The sequence below is a fragment of the Aedes albopictus genome, chromosome 2, assembly GCF_035046485.1.
Source record: "Aedes albopictus strain Foshan chromosome 2, AalbF5, whole genome shotgun sequence".
Classification (NCBI taxonomy): domain Eukaryota; kingdom Metazoa; phylum Arthropoda; class Insecta; order Diptera; family Culicidae; genus Aedes; species Aedes albopictus.
This window is the reverse complement of record NC_085137.1, coordinates 38,174,893-38,193,432: the sequence shown is the minus strand read 5'-3', so window position 1 is coordinate 38,193,432 and position 18,540 is coordinate 38,174,893. Positions and strand designations below refer to the sequence as shown.

The 18,540-nt window shown below is 38.6% G+C and overlaps 1 protein-coding gene across 7 annotated transcripts in view; it reads left to right on the top strand.

The window, feature by feature from the left end:
• The first annotated feature begins 2,611 nt into the window (after positions 1 to 2,611).
• LOC109410817 (disintegrin and metalloproteinase domain-containing protein 10) overlaps positions 2,612 to 18,540 on the top strand; it is a 301,283-nt gene continuing 285,354 nt past the window's right edge. For 6 of the 7 annotated variants that reach the window (XR_009997373.1, XR_009997371.1, XM_062849478.1 and 3 more), the window contains exon 1: positions 2,612 to 2,917. The gene's annotated coding sequence lies outside the window, so the exon portion shown is untranslated. Of the gene's footprint in view, positions 2,918 to 3,409; positions 3,567 to 18,540 lie in introns of those variants that run through there. The other variant, XM_062849476.1, reaches the window with a different exon arrangement.

Here is an 18,540-nt window from a genome sequence, read left to right as displayed (position 1 = left end):
ACAGACAGACAGACAGACAGACAGACAGACAGACAGACAGACAGACAGACAGACAGACAGACAGACAGACAGACAGACAGACAGACAGACAGACAGACAGACAGACAGACAGACAGACAGACAGACAGACAGACAGACAGACAGACAGACAGACAGACAGACAGACAGACAGACAGACAGACAGACAGACAGACAGACAGACAGACAGACAGACAGACAGACAGACAGACAGACAGACAGACAGACAGACAGACAGACAGACAGACAGACAGACAGACAGACAGACAGACAGACAGACAGACAGACAGACAGACAGACAGACAGACAGACAGACAGACAGACAGACAGACAGACAGACAGACAGACAGACAGACAGACAGACAGACAGACAGACAGACAGACAGACAGACAGACAGACAGACAGACAGACAGACAGACAGACAGACAGACAGACAGACAGACAGACAGACAGACAGACAGACAGACAGACAGACAGACAGACAGACAGACAGACAGACAGACAGACAGACAGACAGACAGACAGACAGACAGACAGACAGACAGACAGACAGACAGACAGACAGACAGACAGACAGACAGACAGACAGACAGACAGACAGACAGACAGACAGACAGACAGACAGACAGACAGACAGACAGACAGACAGACAGACAGACAGACAGACAGACAGACAGACAGACAGACAGACAGACAGACAGACAGACAGACAGACAGACAGACAGACAGACAGACAGACAGACAGACAGACAGACAGACAGACAGACAGACAGACAGACAGACAGACAGACAGACAGACAGACAGACAGACAGACAGACAGACAGACAGACAGACAGACAGACAGACAGACAGACAGACAGACAGACAGACAGACAGACAGACAGACAGACAGACAGACAGACAGACAGACAGACAGACAGACAGACAGACAGACAGACAGACAGACAGACAGACAGACAGACAGACAGACAGACAGACAGACAGACAGACAGACAGACAGACAGACAGACAGACAGACAGACAGACAGACAGACAGACAGACAGACAGACAGACAGACAGACAGACAGACAGACAGACAGACAGACAGACAGACAGACAGACAGACAGACAGACAGACAGACAGACAGACAGACAGACAGACAGACAGACAGACAGACAGACAGACAGACAGACAGACAGACAGACAGACAGACAGACAGACAGACAGACAGACAGACAGACAGACAGACAGACAGACAGACAGACAGACAGACAGACAGACAGACAGACAGACAGACAGACAGACAGACAGACAGACAGACAGACAGACAGACAGACAGACAGACAGACAGACAGACAGACAGACAGACAGACAGACAGACAGACAGACAGACAGACAGACAGACAGACAGACAGACAGACAGACAGACAGACAGACAGACAGACAGACAGACAGACAGACAGACAGACAGACAGACAGACAGACAGACAGACAGACAGACAGACAGACAGACAGACAGACAGACAGACAGACAGACAGACAGACAGACAGACAGACAGACAGACAGACAGACAGACAGACAGACAGACAGACAGACAGACAGACAGACAGACAGACAGACAGACAGACAGACAGACAGACAGACAGACAGACAGACAGACAGTTGGAATAGTCTTGTAGCTATGATTCCTTCGGGGAAACTCCTTGAAAAATAATTTCTGAAGAATTACCGTGGTTATTTTTTAAAGGAAATCCTAGGAAATCACAGGAGGAAATATAACGAGAATTCTTGAGGAATTCACACTTCGAGTCAGATTATTGGAGGAATCTTTGAGAATGCCATCGGGCATTCCTTGAGGAATTCCATAAGTAACTTTGGACAAACCTTTGGGGACATCCTCTTGGCGTTTGTGAATCCCAAGTGATATTTTAGCACTGACAAAATTTTAGTTTCAATGTGAAAAGTTTTGCCACTTTGCGTCCGTGTTTATTTATAGAAAATAATGAATACGCCATACGCCAGACCTTGCCAGACACGTGACTGTAGCTGCCCTTTTGTAATTTTGTGTGATCCCCCAAACGTATTCGACACCATCAAAAAGAAGAATGACAGAAGTTTCAGCCATCAGCTCTCGGTTTACAGTGCTCTCTTTCTGACTACACGCTAAACATTACGCACGCAGAAACGACATTTACATTAGGGTTAAACATTGCGTTCTTGATAATTGAATTAATAAAAATGCATCTAGAAATCTAGAAAACCGTGATTTTAATGAGACTACTGTTGCAATTAAATTAGATACAGTGACCCCACAATTTATGAATCGGCAAAAATGACCACAGTTTATGGATCACTCATTTGATCAACATGGTGATTCATAAATAGTGTACAAAATTGAGGTGATTCATCGGTGTGGGGTCACTGTACATCTAATTACCAGTCAGATGCCTATTCTGATGTTCACGAAGTTAATTTTGCGTAAACGATTTTATAGGTGCACCAACAACAAACCAGCCAAGAGAGAACTCGAAACGAAAAGCAGAATCTATCTCCGTACCGTTGATGCTCTCTCTCTGCGCGGTACGCTCGCTTGTCGCGATTCGCGGTCCGTTGTTCAGTTTACGTGTTGGCTTCTTCCCGTGCTGTTCGGTGGTTTTCTGGCTCGCTCATCAGGAAAGTGAATGTCCGGTGTTAGTGACTTTGTGCTCGCGGCGGTAATTTGATTGGGTCTCGATCGGTTATCCGCGGCCATCGTCGCGGCGTTGTTCTTTGTGGAATCGATTACGGTGTCGCTGCCTCGAACAACCTTTGTGTGAACAAAACGGCGCTCCGAAAAAAGGAAATTTCAGAAGTTCTGTGCTGTGGAAAAACCTAATTCTGAAGCCGTGTTGTTTGGCTGATGTTTCTCTTTGAAAGTGAGTGTTTCCTTCCCATGGTTGCGCTAGTGTTCTTATTTTGGTTGGTGGGATTATTAGCATCTCCAGTGGGTTGGCACAAAAAATAAAGTGTGGATTGTATGGAGAAGGGAAAATCGGAGCAAACGAAACTGGTTCTACCAGTTTTGGACGACCTCCTCCCATGAGTCACGGCGGATGGGCAGACACCAAACAGGACAGGATGATGAAGAAGAGAACGGATTGAAAGAGGAAGGTGCCATGAAGAAACTGTGTTTGTTGAATGCCTACTACATAGTGGATTGTTGTGAGTGGAGTAAATCTTGATTGAATGCCCAAGAAGATTGCTTACGAGTTCTTCGTTCAGGAAGTAACTAATTTCAATGGTACCGTTGGTAGTTTCGTTTAAAGTTCTTTGATCGTTTTCTCTGAAAAGTGCAATAAATTCTATCATATACATTAGACAAGTACCTAGTGTGTTCTAATTCATTGAGTCTATTCGGAGACATGAAAATAGTATAACTAGCAATAATTGTTCAATGGACTCAGAATGTGAGTCCACTGAGTGAGTGAGTGAAAAGAAACAGCAGTGTTGCTGGGAGGATTGATCGGTCGTTCAACTTGATTAAGATACATTTATAACTTGAATTTATTACAGTCAAAGTTTTATGTAAGTATACACTCTTTTATCTAAGCGCAGTCTTGAAGTCTGTAAAATGTTTATAATGTAGCAGAGTCCAATTGCTAGGACGTGGCCAAGGAAATTTCTAAAATTTTAAATTTTTCTTAACAACTATGAAAGACATCATAATGTATTATTTATGTTTAATTAAAAAGTGTGAAAAAACCCCTTTGAATGATTTCCTTTCGTCCTCAAAAAGGCACAAAACTTGTTTATCTTTTCAAATATTAAAAAAAACAGTCTAAATATTTAAAACTAAAATATCCTAGAAACTTGAAAGGACTTCCACCAGGGTGTCGACTACCTGGAAAAACCTGGAAAGTCAGGGAATGTCAGGGAATTTATTTTTGGACCTGGAAAATCAGGGAAAGTCAGGGAATTTTGTTGATGGTCAGGGAAAATTTTTCATGATAAACATAGGTAATACGATGTGGTATTCGAGTTATACAACAAGTTTCTTCAAACTGTAACGTCCATGATTCTGATTTACGATCAAATCAATGTATTAACTTCATCCTGATTTTTGTAGCATTCAGTTAAAGTAAGTTAAAAATTTTGAATTTTATCATGAAACCGTAATAAAATTATAAGTCCGGTTAATAAGCTAAAAATTAAAAGCACATGACACTATACTCAATGTAATGTTTAACGAATTATTGATCCATTATTTGGTAGTATTGTTTTGAGATGCCTCACTCCTGCATCTTGATGGGTTTCTAATGAATTTATTGGCGGGTAAAGTTTGCGATGCCCAGAAGTTTGTTGTTCAGATCACTAGTGATTTTTTTTATTTTCTGCAGAAAATTTGTTGAAACTTGACTAATAATCCCAGGAAAATTTTCTCGAGATGATGCTCCCAGTAGAGCTTGGTCTGCCTCTTCAACTTACTGTTCTTTAAACACTTCTAAAGGCAATTAAAACCTTATGCACTAGAGAACTGGATACCCAAGTAACTTCACACTTTTTAATACATTTTAACTCATGGTAATATCCAAACCCCAAAAAAAATCTAAAATATTTTACACAGATTTTTGAGGTAGTCCTCTTTTGCAAAACACAAATACCTACAATTTCCAATGAATCTTTTAAAACTGTTTAGCAAACTTTCTTTGACAAATCCTTACCAGACTTTTTGCATGTCTTTCACAAATTTTCACAAGTTTTATGTTGTATCCAAACGCCATCTTTAATGGTCTCCTGGCATAGTCTTCACAGGATTCAAATGATTTTTTTCCAGAATGCTCGTAATGCTCATAATAGTTTTCTGACCAAAGTCTGGGCTTCACATACATTTCAAAAAATTTGTATGAACAAAAGTCTACGAGGGGGAGGGGAGTTGAGGTTCTGAGATGGCCGAAAAAAGTCTACGTAGTTTATGGACAGCGCCTTATCAATTTCCCAAAAGTCCTTCAAGTAGATTTCGTGTTGCAATTCCTAGTTTTTGAAATTATTTTGGAAGAATATCGAAACATCTGCTAGACATCCAGTAATCTTATTTAAGGATTCAGCCGATTTCAATTAATGCTTAAAGGCATCAGAGAGTTTAGCAAGCAATTCCGTACGAATTTTCGAAAGCACTTGATGGAGCTTTTAAAAGTATTTTTGGAACATAATTTTTACAACATAAATGTGGTACATTTCCGAGAAAAAACACTATAGGAGTCCTAAGTGAGTTTGTCGGCATTGTGGCAGACCTCTTAGAGAATTTTACATGGAATCACAGAGAAACAGACGTCACACTCTCATTGCTTCCCATCGATCACCTTTTTAACGGTTGATTCAAATATTCAGTAGTAGGTCGATCTACCACTCGCGGCGCTGGTATCGTTTTTGCTCCTGTTCGACGTTTGCTCACTACCGCCATCTAGTGGCGGCCCGGCCAAACACAGTTAGTTTAGCATTGGGCGATTACGTTTTTGTGACGATGTTTTTTAATGAAATTTGTTCTAAGTGTTACGTCTGTTTCTCTGTGATGGAATGTTACACGATTCATGAAGGTGTTTTTGACAAATTAGGAAAGATTATAGGGTTTTTGTAGACTGCTCGACAGATTTTATTTTGAGATTTTTTCATTATAAACATGCGAAATTCGCGACAAAATTGCAGCCACAAAATCTGAAAATCTGAAGTAGTACCAACTAATAAAACAAAGTTAAGATGTGACCCTAATAATGTTCTAGGAGTAATGTCTTTTGAATATCCAAGTTGTAATTTTGGCGTTATTTAAAAAAAAGTGTTTGTTGGTCTTTTTAAAGAACTTTTATCTTAATTAAGGAAGTTTTGGTGGACTTGTCAAAAGTTATTTCCAGCACATCGTATCAGGTAGAAGAATTATGAAGAAATACTGTAAATATGCCTTAAATCTATTGGAAAAAATCTGGTGCAGTTCACTTGTTTTTTTTCTATTTTTCCACTCCTTGAAAAAAGTAGAAAAAATGCAGAAAATTCAATTTCAGACACCCTTAAGCTTAGATTTACATGACCTGGAATTTTCAGTGAAAGTGACTGGAAAGTCAGGGAAAGTCAGGGAATTTGATTTTCAAAATTGAATCGACACCCTGTCCACAGAGCCGGAATCTTAAAAATAGATATAATAGGTGATTTTACGAAGGGAAGCGAAAAGAAGGCAAAGATCTATCAATTTCATATTTTTCTTGATTCTCGAACAGACAGGAAAAACATGCAAGTATCATACAAAATGTAAAATAGTGTTAAATATCATACAAAATAAAACATGTCATTCAATAATCTATATATATAATCTATATATATATATATATGAAATAGAATGCATACTTGAAAAACATCTACTTGCTAATACAGTATGACATTCAGATGAAGATGAGTATTTTTTGCGTTTCTCTTTATAAGTAATATTATAAGTAGTATCATTTAGTTATCCAAAAGTGTTTTTTTCTGTATGTAGGGAAGTGGATCCATCTCGGCAGGGGCCCTATTTTGAGCACTTTTCTGCTATAACTCAGCCAGTTTTGAACCAATTGACACAATTTTTGGAACGCGATGAGATACGTATAGTGTACAAAATGTCAGGTCAATTAGATTGGAATTGACTGAGTTATTATTTATTTATTTTTTATTTATTTATTTCTCATATAATGAAGTAGCGTAAGGAATATCCTTTTTAAATGCTACAAACGTTGAATTCACGGAATCAAAATTACAAAATACATCCGAAACTGACGCTATATTGATCGACGGTTTACAAACTAACCTAACTTATTGCTGATGCTGACTGTTGAACAAGGCGACACACTCCTGTTATAGCAAAGAGTGCCCAAAATACCGGCTGCTGTCCAAGTGGTTCGCTATCCTATGTGTCTTGACCTAACAAAAAGTTGTAAACTAAAGGCTTACGTTTTACTAAATAAATACAAATACAAGTAATTCGACAATATCACAACAAAAACCTGATTTTTCAGAACTTTTTCAAGATTCGCAGAAGGAACTTCTGAAGGATCACTAAACCCAAAAGGAACTCCTGACCGATTTTCGGAATGAACTTTTGGAGGGACTCCTGTAAGGTTTCCATAAGGAAAATAAGGAAAACTCCCAGAAGGATCTTCGGGAAAATATTTAGAAGTAACTACTAAAAGATTTGCAGAAGACACTCCTAGAGGATTCCCAAAAGGATCTTCTGCAGCATTCTTTAAAGGAATTCTTGGAGGGAATTTAGTACATATCCTGGAGAAATTCCAGAGACTTCTACAGAAAAAATCCAGCTAAAGCTCTTAGAAGTATTCAAAATCGAAGTTCCTGAAAAAATGAGCTTCTGTAAGAATCCTAAAAACAGAAGGAACTTGGACGTGTCCCAGAAGAATTTTCAGGAAGAATCCCAGAAGGAACTCATGAAACTTCGAGGAATCCCAGGAAGAATTCCAGGCGGAACACCAAAATGAACTCTTCAGGTATCAGGTATCAGAAACCCGCTCCAGAGGCACGTTATCCTCCATTTGTGCCATCGCCATACATATAAGGGACTGTTCATAAACCACGTAGACCGAAATTTGACCATCTCAGATCCCCCCTCCCCCCTCGTAGACTTTTGTCCATACAAAAATTTTAAAATTTGTATGGAGCGTAGACTTTGGTCAGACCCCCCCTCCCCCCAAAAAGTCTACGTGGTTTATGAACGGCCCCTAAGCCTATTTCATCATTTACTTGAGGGAGAAAATGACAAGGGATCGAATGGGATTAGGAAAGGGAAAGGTGATGAAATAGGAAGGGGTGCCCTAGAAGAGGGAATGAAGCCTACAGCTCATTAGAGGTAGCTTGTGACGTCATGCGACTTTCAATATGACATTAAAAGGCACATCATCGAAAGCATCCTCAATATGCAAGAAATCACCCAAGCGAAATCTACGTTTGAGCGAGTACTTTCTTGAAAACGTGTTCAACTTTATGTAAGAGTCACTGTGAACATCCCAAATGGGGAGGCAAGTGAGTTCACATGAATAGGCATGTCAGCCAGTCGAACATCACAGATGTGATAATCGACAATGCGTTTCAAGCATTTCAGAAAGAACGAAGTAACCAGGAACTCATTCCTTCTTTATACAACGCAAGTGCGTAAAGAACGAGTAAAAAATTTAAGAGAAATGAATAGAGAAATGGTGAGTAGCTTTTATCAATCTTTGATAGGCACTGAACAAAGTGTTCTGGTTGAGCCAAATTTGATTTGATTTGATTTCGGGATAAAACTATCAAGTAATTTCACGCCATGAAAATACCCAATAGAAAACTACAAGAGTTCAAAACATGTTTGAAATACTCAAATCCCTTTGCAGAAAAATAGGGCAAACCCCCATTAGCTCCTGGAGATTTGAAGTAAGCAGAGCTTTTTAGGGCCCACTAAGTCGATTATATTGCTATAATTCTCGAGCGGAAGCTAGAGATTCGTAACCATACAACAGAATGGTTTATTCGAAGAAATTTTGAACTAACAGATTAGAGTTCCATTCTGGAATACCTCTTGTGATCCGCACAGACCGCAGAGGACAAGCTTCTTTCAAAGCAATAGTTATGGTATACCACAATGGAGGGCGTTGTAATAACAAAACCACAATAAAACTCTCTCTCGGAGTAGCAATGGAAGCGAATTATCCATAAAATGTGGTCGCAACCAATTAGTACAGGTTCCCCCATTTTTTGAGCAGGGACGCTTGAATACGCAACGTATGCGAAGGAACACTCAAAAGTGCAAAAAAGGTCGAATGGAGACTCCTCATCTAACACATGTCAATCAGCCAACTCATGACAAATTCTGCTCATGCAGAGTTGGGTTAGGTGCAATTCTATGTGAAATTATCCATGAACTGTACAACCTAAGTAATCCATCAAACTGAAGCATCTCAAATTAATGTTTGAGCTACTTCAGATGATGTAATCAGTGATCAGTGAATCAGTGAACAGATGCTGAATACAAGAGCTTGATTGAAGGCATCCATAAGGAAAGGTTGAAACATACTGTTAAGGTTATTCTAAGATACATCATGCTCGAGGCACAACACTTCATTTATAATGAAAGAAGCATAACTGGGTTTACAAGGTAACCTATACAGAAGTTATCCAACGAAAAATTATTTTTTGAAGTAGAACTTCAAGAACCACTTGGGCTACGCACGTTTCTTACGCTGAAAATTGATCTGAGGTTTTTCAGCCGAAGCCACTACTTAAACTAGACAGGATTACACTCCCGCCCTTATTTAGCCTCAAATTTGAGACTTAAGAAGGGCAACTTATTATCTCGGAGGAACGCAAGGTCCGCTACACTATTGCTCCGGTTAGCGCAGTAAGGGCGTAATACTGTGGAGGACGTCCTAATTCTCCACAGGCTCCGTTTGAGGTTAGGTTTTTATTAGGCCCCTCTAACCATCCATTCCTTGGCACGGTAATCTTAAAGCCGCATAACACCATGAATTAGGGGTCACCTGTTTAGTGGACTCTTGCCACTGGATCAGGCGATCCGTGGTGTTATTCTTAGCCAGTTGAGACAACCGCTACCGATACTACACAGCTATCTAGGCTGATCGGGAAAAGAAGTTAACATTGATGGTTAACTTCCAAACGAGCCCGAACAGCTAAAGCTCTTGGAAGCATTCAAAATCGAAGTTCCTGAAAAAATGAACTTCTGCAGGAATCCTGGAAGCAGTAGGAACTTGGACGAGTCCCAGAAAAATTTCCAGGAGGAATCCCAGAAGAAACTCATGATGAAATCGTAGAAAAACTTCGAGGAATCCCAGGAAGATTTCGTAACACCAAAATGAACTTTTGGATGAATATCTAAAGGAAGTTCTGTAAAGTTTTTCCTCGAGAATCGTCCTTACTTTCCATGCAATTTGATTTATGTTATTTGTTTCTTTATCCATTTCTTAGTAGAATTCAAAGGAACAGTACTTAACGCGATTTTCTTTTTACTTACAGATATTCCCCTAACAAGCCCAGGTTAATCATCATGTGAAAGTGTGTTTAGTGTTGCTACAGTAAGAACAATGCAGGGTTGTTACGAGAAGGGTGGAAAAAAATCCGCGCCAAATCCGCGCGAGCTAAATTTGAATCCGCGCCAAATCCGCGCGATACTGGAAATAAATTCGCGCCAAATCCGCGAGAGCCATTGAATCCATTAAACTGGAATGGACTGCTGGATGAAGAATAAAGTTTTGATTCGTAAATAACTCATGCTTTCTAAAAGCGAGTTTCGGCAAAACTTTCGTTATTTTTTTTCCAAAAACATTTCTTAAAGATCCATTGGGCGATTTTTGAAATGAATTTTCTAGACAAAATCTCAGGAAAAACATCCCAAGAACTAGGTAGTGTATTCGTGGGAAATATATTAAAAAAAAAAACTGAAGAAATTTTTATGAGAAACTGAAAAAAAAATCTTTGAAATAAACAGAATGGTTTTCTTTAAGTATTACTGAATATTTTTGGAGACAGTAACCCGAACAATTTTTTTTAAGAATTTTTTGAAACCAGTATGAATTTGAGAAGGATACTCATGAAAAATTCTCATAAGATCACTTCGAACATTTTTTGAGTAATGTCTTAGTAGTTCTTGAATGAATCTTCAGTGAGGAATTTTCCAAGGAGAATACTTGGCAAAACCTGAGAAAACAACTCACATCGTCCATAATACACCGTGGAATTTGGGAGTAGGTATTGCAACCTCTTTAGCCATGTGGCTTTAAAATTTTGCGTGGCCTTAAGGAAGAGGAAAGGTGGGAGATTGATTTTGCGAATTGAGCTGTAAAAGAATGTGTTGTTAATTAAATTGTCAACATTATTTACCTTTGCGTATTTTCACACAAAATGAACAAATTTGACGATCAAGCATCATGCTCAGGGAACTAGCATAAACAGCTCTTCTTGTGATTCTTGACCTTGTGTCTTCAATATTGGAAGCTTGGTTAATAATAATTTAAAAAAAATAGAAGAATAAATTGTGTAACAACCTCCTTCCTTATGGAAATAGAAATCAAATATATCAAAAACAACAAAAAAGAGCCGTGACGCTTCTTCGTTTGATCATGAAAAGTATCTGTTATTTTTGGCACCACGAGTGTGCATCTTTCTTTGTAGAGTAAAGATACATTTAAGCCCCGAGGCCTGACAGCAACAAGCTGATCACAAGTTGTGCCTCTGCCCAGAGGAAAACGTCCCTTAAAACGGATAATCACTGGAAAAATCCTAGAAGGACAATGTTGACAATTTTCAAGATTTACTTGCTGGAGTCCTTTGAAATTCCTACAGGGTTTTCCTGGATTTTTTAGGAGTTTCTCCAAGAATTTCTGCAGTAATATATCCAGGAATGCCGACAGCGGTCCCCCAGAGTTTTTCGCCAAAGTTTTTACTAGCAGTTTCCTCTAGAATACCCTTCAAAAGATTTTTTCCCGAAATAATCTAGGGATTTATCTAGAAATCTCTTCAAAATATATAGCTGGTGCCTTTCAAAATTGTACCAGTAACTCGGGCGGATTACTATTACCCTTTCGGCTTCCGATAAACGGATATCTTTCGGATATTACATTCAAAGGAACACCGCCGCCGGCGGCGGACGATACGTTACGTCTGGGACGAATGTGGACTATGCAGTGGGCTCATACTTACGATAAAACGGAGCATAGTTAATTCCCAGAAAAGGCGCAATATAGCGACCGAAACGTCGGATGAAAGCTTAAGAATCCATTTTTGAGTTATTCCTCCAAAGACTGAACGCCATACCTCCCAACATAACCAACAGTCGAAATTCGAAGGAATTGCTAGAAACAAATTTGATTTTTTTTAGAAACAAGGACTCGAAAGTTGAATAAAGATGCATAATGGAATTGGAATTGGAGGAATCGTTGCACAATTTCTTCAAAAAAATATTTTGAAGAGCTGATGAAATTCGTAAACGATTGCCGTACACCAAAACGAAAACTTGCTCCAAATTCTTCACTAGTAGGATGTTAAGGTCAACATGACCCAGTCAGGCACGCTGAACGTACACTACGCTATCGTGGTGCAAAAATTCTAACATCTTAAGAGGGTTAAACAAATATTTACTTTTCATAATTTCTAATTCAAGTGCCGATAATCATTCAAATATTTCGCTGTACACACTACAAAAATCATTTCCGCGCCAAATCCGCGCGAGGGCCAAATTCCATGGGTAAATCCGCGCCAAATCCGCGAAAATCGCGAAATCCGCGGAATTCGCGAAATCCGCGCTGTTGTAACAACCCTGACAATGAGACCTAATGCACCCAGTCTCCCCTAAGCTCACTTAATTGGATACAGTGCAATGTTTCCCACTCCCCTCCAAAACAAAAATGGTGGACTCTCCCAAACAAGAGATCACTGACAGGCGAGTGATATCTTGTTTGGGAGAATCCACGGGTCGCTGAGCATTCTTATTTTCCTGAATGAAAAACCAAACATCTCCACAGAAGACACCTTCTTCATTTGCCTGTCTATGAATGACGGTGTGCTGCAGGCAGGTACATCGTCATCGACATCACTACTGCCGGAAATGCCTAATAATGTGCAATGGGTTTTGTTTATGTTTGGAATGTCCGATAATTTACAACTCCTGGTGGTGACCGCCCCCCAGCAGTGAGAATCGCGCTAAATATGTTTTCATTCAGCTAGAATAAACATTTCAAAAACATTACTCTCGCTGCTTTCAACCACAATACACAAACAGTTCAATTTTGCGGCCAAACATGGTTTTCACGGTTTATGTTTATACGGTTGGGCGATCTGTTGAAAAATATCAATTTCTCTCTGCCGGTCGGTTGTCTGTTGAGTCGAGTTAAGGAGGGTGGTGTCGGTGTGTGATGAGGATGCAAGAGAGGCGCATTCCAGCTCTGCTGATGGTACACATTTTTTTAAACATATAAAACATGAATCTCGCACGGATGGCCCTCACTGCGATCGCAGTCATCAGCCAGAGTCAGAGTGATGGAAGAGATCCAAACCAACCAGAAGTGTATCGCAGAAAACACACCAACACACCATCATCAGCGTTCGCGCGGAGAATGGCTCGGTCTTATATGGGATATTTGGCTGTTGCAGCATGTGAGCGACGGACAAACTAGATTGCTGAATGAAAGAGTGAAGTACAGGGAAGAATACTTGGTCGGAGAGAATGGTTGCCAGATGGTCCCATGCTATGTGAATGTTTTTTTTTTTTGCTATAAAGTATAAAAGTATAATTTGAATAATCTGATTGCTATGCAATTCAATTTTTAAATTTGAAAAATGTGTTAATTTGGAAATGTCTTATGAAAGAGCAACTTCTTCAACATCAAATCAAACACTATGATTTTTTCAGATTTTTAGAGCTTAAGTTTGATACCAAAAATCGGTTTCAAAGAGATTTTTACATCATCTTTTGGCAGGCAGCTGCTTGATAATTTGAACAGGGGTGATTCATCAAACCGCTCCTACAAACTACAAATCAAAATCAGAAACCTTTCAGGACATTTAGACTTTCTTTTTCTATTGAAAATCTTGAAGTTCTTCATATTTCACATTTTCAATCCAAAGGAATATCTGATTTCAAATTATTTCAACTCAAGTTCATCAATTAATCTGTTGTTTTGTAATTCTACCGCATTAACCAGAATCACGATGAACGGCCCCAATCCCACCTTCTCCATCCAAAAACTCTATGTGGTTTATGGATGACCCCACATGGAATCGTTTCGTAAACTTCTGCGATTCCAGGTTTAGAAGTAAGAACAAGTAACAACAGGTTTAGAAGTAAGTGAGTAACAAGATCACTGTTCTAAGGATAGTCTTAAAGTTCTTTTTAACCCTCTACCTTCCATCACTTGTAGCGGACCATCTATTTTCGACAAATTCGAGACAAATAGAATTAGATGAATATGATGCAATAGTTTTTAAAATATTATTGTAATATCATTAGGTAAACCCAACTGAAAACTACCTGTTTCAATAGTGGAAGTATTGATAAATAATCAAAAAACTAATGTTTACAACTTTTTTTGTAATAACTATTGTTCAAGCACTTTTATCGGTAACGCTTCCTTGGTATTTAATAAGTCGTTCAAAGTTGTGGGAATAAAAGGGTCAATGCAACTATAGTAACTTTATTGAAGCCGATATTTCCAATATTATATACTTTTTTACTAAATGTAATGGTAAATTAGTCAGCAAATAAAATACGTTTTGGTGTGATAAATTGTGTAATGATACATATCAAAACCCAGAGGTGCAGCCTGCATAATACTTCATTGCTAAAAAATCTACTTTTGATTATAAACCTAGGGAAATCGTTGGCAGAGCATAGTTATTATAATATTTCAGGTAAACATTTGAACACAGAATATATTTCTGGTAAATTAGATATTCGATAAGTGCAGCATGCTTATGTTCCAATTATCGGAAGTAACTAGATAACTTCATATTTTGACTGAAAGACGTCTGGACGCAGCCAAAAAACATTGACAAATTTAGGAATCTTCAGGGTATCTACTTTTACCTGTAAAATCTGGAAAACCGAGAGTCCTCATGAAATTTTATTTTACAGGAAAAAACTTGGAATACTCAAGGAATATCTCGATTATTCAGCGTAATTTTGCACCCATAAAAAATAAATTTGACATGTGTTCGATCCCAGCCTAGGCACTTTTGTCAGTTGCTCTTCCCCCCAAGAGCGGCTCATACCTGACTCTCTTCCGAGCATATGCTCAAACGGACCCGGAAACTTGGATATCGAATAATGGCAACTTATAATGGACCCCTAATCGAACTGGAAAAGGAACATTCTCGTGCTCATCATTCTACCATGGACAGAGTAGAAAAGTGACAGCAGCGTAAAGGCAACCATGTCGATATAGAAGAATAATAATATAATACATTTAGGTGCTTCACACAGTGTAAGTGCAGCTGGATTCACTCACGCAGTGCCCTAGTGGACAAAAGAGCTGTAAATAAGGTTAAGCGGTTGAAGAATAAAAAAATAGAACTAAACATGATGATGATTAACCTGGGCTTGTTAGGGGAATATCTGTAAATAAAAGAAAATCGGGTTAAGTACGGTTCCTTTGAATTCCACTAAGAATTTGCATCCTTTGACAGATACGTATTTCGACCTCAACTGTAAGGTCGTCTTCAGTGTCTTGTACTTGACTCGAAGTCGAGTCAAGTACAAGACACTGAAGACGACCTTACAGTTGAGGTCGAAATACGTATCTGTCAAAGGATGCAAATTCTTAGTAGAACTAAACAGTTTTAAAATATATATGGTGTTTACGTCTCTCGAACATGTCAAAACAAATGTTTCTTCCGTAATGCTGAAGGTTCTGAAGAAGTTTAAGAAGTTGATTATTCAAAAAGCAATTTAAATGAAGAAGAAATATGGATAACCGTGCTAGAGGAATAAGAGGAGGGTTCCTAGATCTAGTAGAAACTTCAGGCAAGCCGACGTTTTAGATGAAATGCTGCAAATTCCATGTGTACGCTAATGAATCTGGATGATTAAATTCATCTAGAAACTCTGCTGAAGATTATTTCCAAAAAAAATCGTCAGGGTTTCTTTCTGGAACTTCATTATAAATACCTTATGGAATGTCTCCTTAGATTTCTTACAAGATTCCTGCCGTATTGTTCACGCCATTTTTCTTAGTATTCATTTTTAAATACCTCTTGAAAATTTTTCGAGATTCCTATCAGCATTTTCCGAATATTTGAACAAATATTCCCGATTTCTCGAGTTTTTCACGGCGTTTCAACAATTTTCATTCCAGAATTTCTCCCAGAGGTTTTCCCCTTATGGGAATCCTCCTGCCTTTTGCCCAAATACATTTTCGTGATTTTTCTTCCAGAATTTATCCCGAGATCTCCACAAGAGTTTTTCTAAGGATATATCACAGATGTTGTCGCGGAGTTTCTTTCGGAATTCTTTTTGAATATTTTCCGTGATGCTTTCTGTCGTTCCTCTAGGGATTTCCTTAAGAGACCTTTGCGTGCTTTCTCTCAGAGTTGGTTCAATAGTTATTCCTTGGATTTCTCCTATAGAGCTCCTCCTAGGATTTCTCTAAGAGTTTTTTCGTGATTTTTTTTGCATGAGTTCCTGTCGAGATATCTTCCGAAATATCTTCTGTAATTTCTTCAAGAAATTTCCATTATCAGGAATTTCAGCTGGAATATTTCCTGAAGGTTCTTATGGGATTTTTTCAAGTGTTACCAGAGATTTATCTCGTAGTCTTTCCCAGAACTTCTTTCAGAAAATTCGTTCCGCTGTTGGTCATATGGAGTCTGAATTTTACTCTTGATTTTCTCCCAGATTTTTTTACAGAAAGCTTCCGAGATTTCTGTACGAGTAATTACTGATATTTCACACGAAGTTTTATCCGGGATTTCTAGCGTTTTCCAGGCTTTTTCTCATATCTGTTTACCTGAAGTTATTTTTTACAGATTTTCTCCGGATTATTTCCAGAGCTTTTCCCAAAAATTGTTCCGAGATTTTGGTTGCTCCTTTTGGGTTTTTATTTTTTCAACCCGGGAGCGGTCGCGTTGTGTACTGAGTACACGCACCATGAAAAATACACGCTTGTCGTACACAGCGTGTGCGTGGTGTCGTTGAGGGTGGTCGAAGACGCGACTGCTCGAGCTCTTGTAGGGATTGTTCTTGAGGTTCTTTTTGGAAGAGTGTAGAATTAGCATTTAAATTAAAATACACGTTAATAAAAATTTAAAAACAAAAATCTTTTTGGAATGTATCCAGGGATAACTTATGAAATTTCTTGTAAGAAATCCCCGGAGAAATATCGGAAGAAATCCAGGTGAAATCTGGCTAGATCAAGGGGACGGCAACCTATTTTTTCACTATGGACTTTGACAGGTTGGATTGTGCCTCCTTACGTGGAGCATAAATTTATGCTCCAGCCAAAATATTCACCCACACAGTCGTGAAATTTGAATGTTTACCTTTTTACGAGGGATATTGGTGCAAAACGCTTGCATCACCTTAGATAAAAGTGCTGATCATGAAAAAGCGGCATATTTGATAATTTTCAATTTGAGAGTGTCAATGTTTAGGCAAAGTTCCTACAGAGAGTGCGAATTGTTTGTGAAAAGACACACAACACCTCTTTTCGCAAACATTGTTCGCCAAAGGTCGTTATTCCTTATTTTCTCCCGCTGCTGTATTGAGTGAATGTTGGTATTAGTGAGCTCTGGTTGCGCATGAAAAGCGGCAACAAAATCAGATCACCACAGCATCCCCGTGGGCTAGATACTCGCAAAGACAATCCTCCAAGATAAATCCCGGGAGCCACTGCGGGCGAAATTCTGCGGGAAAATCCATCAGAAACTCTCTGTAAGAAACCCCTGCAAGAACTTCTGCAAAAATCTAGCAAAAATTTAGAGAGAAACTGTTGAACTTTATATAATTTTTCGATGGAATTCCGGGAGGAATCATGGAATCATATTGGAAAAATCTCTGTGAGAAACCCCCGGGAAGCACCTCGTGAAAAACTCCAGCATCATGGGAGGAACTCTAGTAGAAATCCCAGGAGCACCCCTTAGAAATTCAGAAACAATACCGAAAGAATCTCGGAAGGAACTATGTATGAGAGCAAATACTTAAAAAAAAACTCTGGATGGAAAACCGGGAGAACGGGAGAGAGCCAGAAAAAAGCTGTCAAATATTTTTAGGAAAAAAGAACTTGAATAAATTCAAGGAAGAACTTGTGGGAAGAATTCTATAAAAAACTGTAAAAGTATTTAAACGAGGAATTACGGTAGAAATTCAAGAATTAATTACGGAAGGAATTCAAGAAGAAATCATGGGTAAAATTCTGGAATCTCAACACTACTAAACCACCTGCACTGAGAACAGAAATCCAAGTTTAGTTTCAAAATTGTGTAAGGAATTTAAAGATCATATGGTCGTGAATGTTTCATCGAACTGATTTTTTAGAGTTTGGATGTTATTTCTTTTTGAAAAAGAAATCAGTGAAAACTTCAAAGAATTCAAAGACCCAAAAGAATTCTGAGAAAATCTAAAAATAGGGTGACAAAGGGTATTATCGGCAGGTTTGTTCTCTTCGTCAAAGGGGCTTTTGTAAGTCAAATTGCTTGAAACTTGGTTGTAAAATTCAGCTTGGTTGGGAAAGATTTTACACCAACTTTGAGTTCAATAGGTTTGGAAAAAACCCTCTTTGACGAAGAGAACAAAGCTGCCGAGAATACATCACTTTCCCTAATTGATTTTAAATAAAAAACCATTTTAGAAAATTCGGCGATTTGGTAGAATTTTGAAGATTTAGAAAGTGTATAAATTTTATAAAATTTGGGCAAAATTTTGAATTTTAAATTTTTGAAATCCTCCATGGAAAAACCTGGAAACTGCTTTACAAATAATGCTTTTGCGTTTATCGGACATCTAGTGTACTTTTTTACAAAGTGACTTTCTTTCTTGAATCAGTTATAT